We start from the raw sequence: 9,999 nt of genomic DNA on the forward strand, positions 1-9,999 counted from the left end.
TCAGCTTCAGTGCGTACTCCACCAACTGGAACAGGATCAAGTCTTAACTAAGTTCCACACAATGTTTTCAGGGGAAAAGTGGAGAATGTTTTATGGAATTTAAGTTGGGATTTGGCCTGCGTCCTAGAACATATATCTTGTTATGGAAACTGCTGAAACACTTTCAAGTGGGCAAGCCACAAGTGTCCTTGGAGCTATCCAGTCAACTGGAAGTCACACAGGCAAACCCTCCTCAAGCAGAAAAGCTTGAAATTGGAAGGGGGGAGTGAGGGAGAGGCAAATAATCTTGGAAACTTATCTGTTAAACAGAACGGTTCGCTTGTGCCTACAGCATGAAGTAGTTACAACTTGTTTTCTCCTATTGTCACAGATCCAATATGTTACTCCAGCTAAATCATAATCTCTTCCTGCCTCGGTTCATCCATGTGTAAACCTGGTTCGCTAACTGTTACCTTAATGTGTCATGGGGCTTAATTAATAACACTTAGGTCTTTTAAGCCCTCTACAAACATTAACTACTTTGTATAACAACTCTCTGAGGTATTATTATCCCCATTTTACTGATGGAGAAATGGCAAAAGAGGCTGCGACTCATCGAAGGCAACAGAGGAATAGTTACACTTAGAGATCCTCTTCACAGACTAATGTATTGGAACAGTGGAAACTTATCAAGAAAGGCAAAGGCAATAACTACAATCTCAAAATTACTTTGTGAAGCGCATCACAAGCAACTGAAGACGATGAAAAACCCCACCAGACACAACGGGCTTGGGATCAGAGCAAGTGCTACAACCATCATCACGGAGGAAGAAATAGCCTAGGCTGAAGCTCACCAGAACAGCCACAAAGAAACACTAAGACCTGTCCTCTCACGCGCTCCCAAGTACCATAAAATCGAGCAACAGGCTGCACAGTCCTCCTTAGTAAGCGAGCAGACAATCAATGCGGCATGCAACATGCCAATACCTTACGCCGCGTTCCCGGTGTTGACAGGGAAGCCAATACCGGGCTGAGATGGCGGTGGTCCCGCACGTTACCGGCACAGCACGGCCGCCGGCCCCACCTCACGAGTGACAGCACGCGAAGTTGGTGTCCGCCGCCCGGGGTCTCCCCCCCCGGAGCCGCTGACAGGCGCGTCCAGCGCTGCCGCCAGCAACAGGCGCGTCCTGCGCGCTCGCTCCGCGGAGCCGGGCTCGGCCCGCCCGTGCGCAGCAGGGGCCGGGATGGAGCCCGCGGAGCTACGCCCCCTGAGCCAGCCCGACCCGGCCCGGACGCGCCCCCGGCGCACACAACGCAGCCCCCGCGGCGAGGAATGGGACGGGGCGGCGGGACGGGACGGGACGGGGGGCGGCCGGGAGGCGGAGGCGCTCCGCAGGCCTCGGCCTAGAGGGGGAGGCGGGGGGTGTCGGCGCGGGGGTGACAGCCGAGCCGCCCGCTCCTCCGGGGGCAGGGGGCTGGCCCGGGCGGGCTGCGCCGCCGCTCCGGCGCGGCCGGGGCTGTCCGGCCTCCGCGGCCGGCGCGGGGAGGTTGAGCGGGCAGGGACGGGGTGTCTCCGCAGGCAGCAGAGCGCCGCCGGAGGACGGCCGGGGCCGCGGGGCGCAGGGGCTCGCCGCGGGGCAGGCCCTGAGGGGAGGCTCCCGCCGGTCACTCCGTAGCGGCCACCCCTCGCCCTCCCACCTGATCCCGGGCTGGGACCCCGCGCTGCCCGAGCCGCCGCGTCGCTTACCTGCGGGTGCGGGGTGCCGGGGAGCAGGGCCCCGGTGTCCGGGCTCCCGGCGGCAGGGCCGGGCCGCGCGGGCTCCGCTCTGTTTACACCGCCGCCGGGGCTCCGCGCTCCGCCGCCGCTCAGCAGCCAGTCGCCATTTCCCGCCTACCGACCTGCTACACCGCACGGAGGGACCCGGATGGGGAGAGGGGCCGCCGCGCAGGCGCAGCCCGGCCGGGGGCGGGGGGCCCGGGGACGGCGGCGCCGGGGCAGGCCGGGAAGGAGGGAAGCCGGGGCCTGGCGCGGGGAGCGGCGCCCCGAGGCGGCGGGAGGGGGTCCGGCCGCCTGTTCCCCGGGCCGGGAGCCGCCGCCGGGACCGGGAGGCTGCGCTTCGGGCGCCGGGACCCAGGGTACCTCACACGGCGCAGCGGCGGCCGCCTCGCTCTGTTGGCGCCGGGCCGAGCCGCCCGCCCGCGGCCCCTGAGGTGAGGCGAGGGGCGAGCGCTGCGGGGCCCCGCGGAGCACGGGGAGGGGGGACGCGGGCGGCCGCGCAGTGAGGTGCGGGGGGCGGCCGCGCTCCCGCTGGGGCGCCCCAGGCGAGGGGAAGCCGCCGCTGGCGGCCCCCGGGAGGGAGCGTTCCCCGGAGGGGCGGCGCGGCTGCGGCCGGGAGGAGCTTCCCTGCGCTCCCCGGGGAGGAAGCGGCGCGGCGGGAAGCGGCGGGAGGGGTGGTCGCGGCCGCTGCAGCCGGAGGGGCGGGCGGCCCCGGGGGAGGCAGCCCCCGGTCAGGGGCCGCTTCCCTCCCTTCCCCGGCCGGCCGGGCCCGGCCTTCCCTCGGGGCTGGTTCCCGGCCGGAGCTGCCGCTCGCGTTCCGGGCTCATCTCTTCCAAGCGCAGGCAGCGCTGGTTCTGCGGTTTGAGCGGCTGTTGGAAGCCCCAGCGGGGCGTAGAGTGAAGTTCTAGTTCCACTTTCTCTTTGTTCTGTTGTGTTGTTTAGGCAGCCTTTTCCGTGTGAAGTGTCGAGGATGCTGCGGGCTTTAGCGGTTGAATGACTTAATGAAGTAGCTTGACCGTCTCATTCAGCGAAGTTTTAAGAGGATGTAGCGAGGTTTAGCTGTGTAATGGGAACCCTGCCGAACCTGTAGATTTGATTTTTCTTTCTGTTGGGGATCGCTTTTGTCCATGAAGCTTTTTAAACCGGACTCTTCAGCTCTTAGGTTAAAGCCTGTTACATTAGGATAACTCCTCAAGGTGCTGCTCAGAATGGCATGTTTTTACAGAAGTAGCTTGTATCCTCATTCCCTAACTTAGCAGTAGGCAGAACCCCACGCAGGTGCTGTCTGTTTCCTGTTCTACTACCCGTTGACTCTCTTCTTAGCTGGGTCATATTATGGCAGTCCCAGCTCTGTAATCACTTCAAACATTTATTGGCTTGTTAAACTGAACCACATCTGCAGCTGCAAAGCCAAGATTTGGTTAAGAATTCTAACACAGGACTCTGTATTCTTTAGCAGAAGACATAAAGCTAATTTTACCCCAGCTTCCTAAGGAAAGAGGGAATAAGGAGGCAGTGGAACAGTGCCTTCCTCATTCGGAACAGGCAGCCTTGTTCCTTTACAGCAGTGAAGGATTTCTAAGCACACTCACTACCCACAGCATCTGAGTGTTTTTTCTGCGATCAGCTGTGAAAAAGGTGAGTGTGGACATGTTAGACCTGCCCAAAGGGTGTCAGTCCTTTCAGAGGAAAGTACGGCGGGATAACTGTGCGATGGCTCGGCTCACGGCGTAAACCTAAAAGGACATTCACTGGTGCTTAGGAAGTAGGAGTTCTGAAAACTGGTAGGTGGAAATGCTTCCTCAAAGTGTGTAATTAGAAGGAAAGTGGCTGCCAGGGGAAATCCTTCAGCAGGATCTGAAGTAAGCAGAGCTGTGTGTGAACAACAAACCAGCTGCGTGCATTTATAATGAGAGCCAAAAACCCTTCAGAGGAGAGATTAAAGCCTATGACTGAGGGTTCAAACTCATCTCTGTGGGTACGAGTTGTACTTCTCTGAGATACAGAATATTAAAGCCTACCTTCTGCAGAGGTGTTGTGCTCTCACTGTGTTACCTGGTGCTGAGCTATGTCAGGAAGGGGGCTGGACCAGCAGGGCTGGGAGCCACATGCCAGGTGGGAACATGTGAAATCCTATTGCTGATGGGCAGTGCTGTGAAGGCAAGAGTTCAGAGGGCTGCCTGCTGTAACCCGCTCCCCACAGTGGAGCGGGTAGCAGGGGAAGAGCATCAGCTCTTCAGTGTGTGAAACGGCAAAAGGCTGCATAACGCCGTGTCTGCCTGCGGACACGGGAAGCGTTAGAGGCTTGGAGAGTGCAGTTGGCTCAGCAGCAGTGGGGTTTCCCCTGGCAGTGGGTTTCAGGCTCTCTGTCTGAGGTGTTCTAGGTGTGTATCTTCCTCACTTTACAGAGAAACTGAAGGGAAGGATGTGTAGTTGCCAGGACGTTGGGCACCCCTGAGATGGTGTACCCGGAATGTTCATTGGAAGGGCCACTCACCGAGGTTTTATAATTCCCTCTCACCTTTCCCCCCCCGCACAAGTCTTGCTGATCCATTGGCTTTGTGTTTATATGCTCATGTAAGCTGATGTGCTTTAGAGCAACGTCCCTGTCGTTGAGATCAAGTGCTGGTGAGTTCACCAGTTTCTCTGGTATTTCAGATACCTGCAGTTAGAGGATGTATTTCATTTCAGGTTCTGGTTTGCCATGCAGTGCTTCACAGCAAGAATGCACTGCTGGAGTCCTCTGTGTGTCAGGACCCGTGTGCAGGGATCACATTGTCCCTCCGAGTTCTTTTCCATAAGCTAAAACTCTAAACCTTGCCTTACCTTTTCTTTTTCAGGTGAAAAAGGTTTGATTCCCTGAGTAATGTGGGGGTTAAGACTCTTCCTTTAAGATTTCTCTGGTATCTCCCCATCCTTGTTGCAGGGATGCTTCGCGCTTTGAGTACAGTGGTTCGGTGCAGTTTATTTGGCTAAACTGAAAGCAGCTGTGACAGACTGAGAGCTGTTGTATAAACAAACCAGTTCTTGTCTGGGTTTATATTCCTTAAATTACCTATTCCCGGTATTTGTTGTTTCTTTGCTTATCTGAGGGGAATTAATTTTGTTCACCAGGTAAACAGAGCCCTGTGCCTCCCTGAAATGAGAAGCAGCTCCCAGGCTGTGACGGCTGGGATCCAATGTGTCCAGCCAGAGACTCCCTGTTCGCACTGCTGATAATCCTGCTGATGGGAGTCAGGATTCAGATGGCACCATATCCCCCGACAGAAACCAAGGCAAGCACAGCTTTAAGTGAACCTTTATGTGTGTTTGATCTAGCACATGTTTGATCATGAAACAATCCTGTGGGAATAGAAATGAACACCCGCAAGTGGCCAGCTTTAGGAGGTTAAACTGAGGGGTATCCACACTGGGAACCCTAGTGTGGCTGGAGTTTAATAGAGGCTGAGGCGTTAGAATGTTATGGGGTTTGCACTGGCATGAAGTTCTTGCATAAATACCATCACTCTGTTTCTGGCTGGCCTGAAAATTCCACTGCATTCCAGTCAATAGACATAGACCAGGTGGGTGGGTGGGTTTGGGGGGTTTGTTTCTTTGCTTTGGGATTTTTTCCTTTCTATTTTATTTGGTCCAGTGCTATACTAGAGAAATAACTTGGTCTCCCGAGTCCTGGAGTGAGCTGGGAAGCTCTAGCTAGTGCAGAGCACTGCTGTTTCTCCACAGTGGTGTGATGCACCAATCTCACATTTCCTAGTTAACTGTGGCAAGATGTTTTGATCCTATTCAATATTCTCATCTTTCTCCACCAGGAAAGGTCCCAGGTTACTTAAGGTTTAACTGAAAGTTCCATACTTGGATCCCAGGTTACTTTAAGTTCCGTATGTATCCTGGAGTAAGGACTGCAGGTGACAGCTGGATTTGTGGCATGCTGGAATTCTCCACAATACAGGTAAAGTAGTTATTTGCCAGGTACAGATGTTTTTTCAGAGGCTGGTGTTGAACAGTGAAATGGAATCTGTGACGAATTCGGGACCTCAAGGAACTTATTTCAAGTAAACCAGCATTTTTTGATGCAGCTTTCCTCCAATACGTAAAGAAAACAGTTGTATGAAATATATAGAGCAAAACCTTTTGTACACTCCAGCACTTAAATTCTCTTCCCTTGGGAACATGTAAGAACATTTGGACAGCTCTTAATCACTTTTGTTGATTCACTGCTTTGAGGATGTGCATCCAGCGTTGATGCACACTGTGTTTTGAGTAACACAATGTCAGGAGTTCAGCTGAAACCTGGGCTTTTCTGGTGGCATGTGGAAGTTGAAGGAATTGCTTTTGCTGTGCTCTGTTGGGGGCGGGTAAATCCTTTAGTTGCAGTAAGATCCTCGAAGGAGTGAACTTGTGGAGCGGTGGCGGGTTCTCCACAACCACCAGTTCGCACCACACTTGTTCAGGCAAATCCAGGAGAGCTTGAAGTGAGCAGGGAACAGTTACGTGTGCAGAGAAGTGCCTGATCGTGGGTGTACATCAAGTGACAGACAAAGACCTGGCTCCTCTTCCTCTTTTAGCACTGGTTTGGCCTTGGGCAAGCCACACTGGATGGGGGAGGAGATTCAATGTAGCATGTTATAACTGAGTTCATGCAGAGGGTCTCCTGCGTGTGTCAGTGCTAAGGTGAAGCAGAAGCAGATGGTGACATGTGTCAGGTGTAGTCAGCCTATTTTCCAGGTGCATCGTGGTGTGATTCACCAAAAACAATGTTCTGTTGCCAAACACTTGCTTAGGAGAGAGCTTTTGTTCTGCAGGCTTTGGGTTTTTCACTGTTGATGGGTTTGGCTGTATGGAAATGTGAAATGATGAGATTTAATAAAGTACACCATTAGCTATTCAGTGTCCATTTCCATCTGGTCACTTTGAAGCAGAATGCTCTTTGCAGCTGCTAAAATCCTGAAGGCTGTGGTTGGGTTTGATCTGTTTCACATGGAGCCGGTTTTACCTTTTGCTGGGAGATCACCATCAGCTCCTTTGGGTTTCCAAATGTTTAAAGTAAACCAGGCTCAATGGCAAGCCTTGGCTTTTGTGGGATCCGTGTGACTTTGGGAAAGCCTCAGCAAAGCTGCGTACTGCAAACCACAAGGTGGGACAGCTGGGAGGAGCTGGAGTAAACGGAGTCATTTCTCCCTGCAGGTGCCTGCATCTCATCCTTCAGCCTCGGCAGCAGCGTCCTTGACTTGCTGTTTTGTTCTGTGTTACAGAGATACTTGGAGCCATGTGGCCGTGCCTGTGCTGAGGTTTCCCCCTGGCAGGATGAACCCCTCTGGTTTCACGCTTAACTACATTCAAAGACTGAGTCAAATTATCTAATCATCTTAAGAGGCAAATGGAGTATTTAGCATTATCAGTAGTTAGTTTCCTCCCAATCCTTTTTTTGTGGGGGGGAGAGGAAGGGCCATGGAAGCGGGGAGGAGGTGGGGAAAACTGGCAGAGAGGACATGAAGTGAATTCTGGTTGGTGGGAGGATTTTTCCCCTCCTCAGCAAGCTCAGCCTTTATCAGCTTCAAGTTCCGTGCGTACCTCTGAGGTACAGGGGAGGACCCGTGTTTTAAACTGGAACACAGATTTATTCTCTGATTTTCAGCAACCTGATTGATCTGAGCTGCAATGGAGCAACACTTGCATAAGCTAAGGAAGCTTGGAGCCCATTTGTATGCTAATGCCTCTTCACATCAGGTTTCTCTTCGGGGCTGGGCATAAACCCAAAGCGCTGCCGGATCAAAACCGACTCAGGAATACGTAGTTTCTTAGTTTAACCTTGGGCAAACCGTTTTGGCACCTCATCATTCATTTACGCGGCCTGGGAGTGCTTTTCCAGTACAGCCCTTTGTAATGGGGGTGGCAGGTTTGGTTCTTTATGCAGAGGTGGTTTGCTCCATAGTTTTGCATTTGAAATCCTGAGGAAATGGGACAATTGCAAGAGTTTTCTTGGCCTTTGATATGGTACCAGCTCTGGGTGGTGGAGGAATGTGGTATTTTCCTCAGCCAGGTGCATGTTCATGAGTTTCTGCCTGGTCTGTGCTTTAAGGCTGTACAACGCTGCTGTTCTTTAATTAGAAAATGGGCAGAGATGCTGGTGTTTACATGGACGCAGATAATTCAGTGTGTTCAAAGCAGCTCACCCTGCTGCCACGGGCTGCCCTGGTTGAATATCCCCATTAGCCCCCTGGGTACCAAGGCCGGGGCTGTGCTCCTTGTCCCTCAGAGGACGAGGCTGTTGGCTGTCCTCACACTTCACACCACATGTAACAGCTGTTGAGCCCGTGCAGCTTCCATCCCTCCTTGGTTTGGGCACGTAGGAGCCCGTAGCTCAGGAGCTCCCATGTTCCAGCACCGCAGCAGAGGGCCGGATCTCTGCCTGGAGAAGCCCGTTCCCTTCTGTGTGGTCATGCAACAACTGACATCATTCCAAGTTCTCCAGTGCAGTCACAACCCAGCGGCTGATGCTTCCCCCCTTTTCCTTCAGCTCCAGGTCTGTCGTTGGGAAGTCTCTGAGCTGTTGTGGTGAGGAGCCGTGTTTGATTCCTTGTGTGAACCAGTCCCACCCAACACGGGAGCCAGTTTCGTGTCAGAGTCTGGCTGGTGCTTTGGGGGAAGCAGATGTGGAAGTCGCTTGCTCGGGAATGTGGAGAGGTTTTGTGTGCTGCCATTTCCATGGAAACGGGTACGGGCTCGGCACAGGGACCTCAATCCCATTTATAAACCAAAACCTGACACGTTCAGCACTTTCACTCATGAACACAGCCAGTGGTGCTGAGCAGAGCCTGGCCCTTGGCTGGGTACCCTCATGAGAGTCAGCAGAGCAGTGACTGTTTCAAACTAATGCTTTTAAAGGTGAGGTGGTGTTTGTTCACCCTCTGTTAGAGAAACAGGCATTGGTTGGGTTGTGTTCAACACATGCTGTTCTGCACTATCACACTTGTGTCACCTCTTCAGGCCTCCACCCCCCTCAAAGGAGGGGCAGTAGGGGTTGGGTGAGAACTGTGGTAATGGCTCCACGTGTGAAGAACTGTTAAGTGGCTCCTGAGCACAGATGGATCACTGGGTGGCCGCAGCCCTTAGCACCAAGTGGAAAGAAGCAAGCCCTACTTCTGGGGGCTACTTTGCCTCTGGGGACACTTGCTTTAGGAAGAGCTCACCTACAGCCAAAGAGGTTATCCCCATTCAAGCATCACTACAGCACTCACAAATAGGGTTAAGCTAGCAGGATTTTGCACAGGAACAACTCTGACCTGGAGGATGAGGAGCTCCTGAAGGATGAAGGTGCCTGGCTGTGGTCCTGCACCTTCAGCGTGATGGTTCAGATGGTGTCTTCCAGCTCAAGCAGTGCCCAGATGCTGCTCCTCACTGAAGCAAGCACCCTGATGCTCTGGAGCCATGGTCCCAGCTTTTGGAAGCAGGCACAGTGGAAGGAGGAGGGCAGTGAGGAACTGCTGGAGGAGCCCCGGGAAGGACAAGGTGGGACAGGGCTGGCTGGGGGAAGAAGGAGCAAGAGCCATGAGGAAGCCACCTACAGCCACCCCGAGCACGGAGTGTTGCTCAACACAGTCTGGCCCCTTCCCAAAAGAACACAGAATTGGCTTTTTTTACCAAAGTGGAATTTGACAGAACAATTCCCCTTAGAAATAAAATTCTTTAAGCACTGCATCACCGAATAACGAAGGGTAAAGTGCTTGGTCACCTAAATTGGATTCCTTAAAAGGATACCCACCGAGATCAAGCTGCTTCTATAGGGGCTGTGCTAATGCCAGATACTTCCCAAAACACAGAGGCAGAGCAGCTGCTGCTGGAGGAGCTCAGTGCTTGTGGAAAGGGAAGCGGTAGCACTCACCCCTTGTGAACCTTCACTGAGCCTGGGGGTGCATCATCAGCCACCCTCCTTCTGCTCTCCAAGGAGGCACCGACCATGGCAGAGGTGAAATCTTCTTCCAAGACAAATGTTTGTGTGTCACCTTCATGTCTCTGTATTGCCCCTTCCTTGGCTGATCATGAAATAAGCCATAAAACTGTATCAGTTTCTCAAACAAAGAACGGAGAAACCCACAAAGTGTAGGAGTTGAGGCCAGGCATCCCCCTGGGCCAGGGTCAGGCTGTTTCACCAGCTTCAAATACTATGAAAAAAAACAATTTCTTGGTTTGCCCAACCAGTTCTGACCTGTAAGTACGCCCAGACCCAGTGGGTGCATCGCAAG

The 9,999-nt window shown here is 53.5% G+C and overlaps 1 protein-coding gene and 1 long non-coding RNA gene across 3 annotated transcripts in view; one reads left to right on the forward strand and one right to left on the reverse strand.

Annotated features, from left to right (window-relative positions):
- The window catches only part of CTDSPL2 (CTD small phosphatase like 2), a 34,744-nt gene extending 32,765 nt beyond the window's left edge, over window positions 1-1,979 (reverse strand). The window contains exon 1 of one of the 2 annotated variants that reach the window (XM_062642713.1): window positions 1,727-1,979. The gene's annotated coding sequence lies outside the window, so the exon portion shown is untranslated. Of the gene's footprint in view, window positions 1-966; window positions 1,058-1,726 lie in introns of those variants that run through there. The other variant, XM_062642715.1, reaches the window with a different exon arrangement.
- A 16-nt stretch (window positions 1,980-1,995) lies between these two features.
- Window positions 1,996-6,639, forward strand: LOC134176080 (uncharacterized). Its single transcript, XR_009969242.1, has 2 exons — window positions 1,996-2,190; window positions 4,871-6,639. It is a non-coding gene; the product is annotated as an uncharacterized LOC134176080 (long non-coding RNA).
- The last annotated feature ends 3,360 nt before the right edge of the window (window positions 6,640-9,999 follow it).

The sequence above is a fragment of the Pezoporus occidentalis genome, unplaced genomic scaffold, assembly GCF_034315485.1.
Source record: "Pezoporus occidentalis ecotype Australia unplaced genomic scaffold, CSIRO_AGI_Poc_V1 ctg72, whole genome shotgun sequence".
In the NCBI taxonomy this organism is placed as follows: Eukaryota; Metazoa; Chordata; class Aves; order Psittaciformes; family Psittacidae; genus Pezoporus; species Pezoporus occidentalis.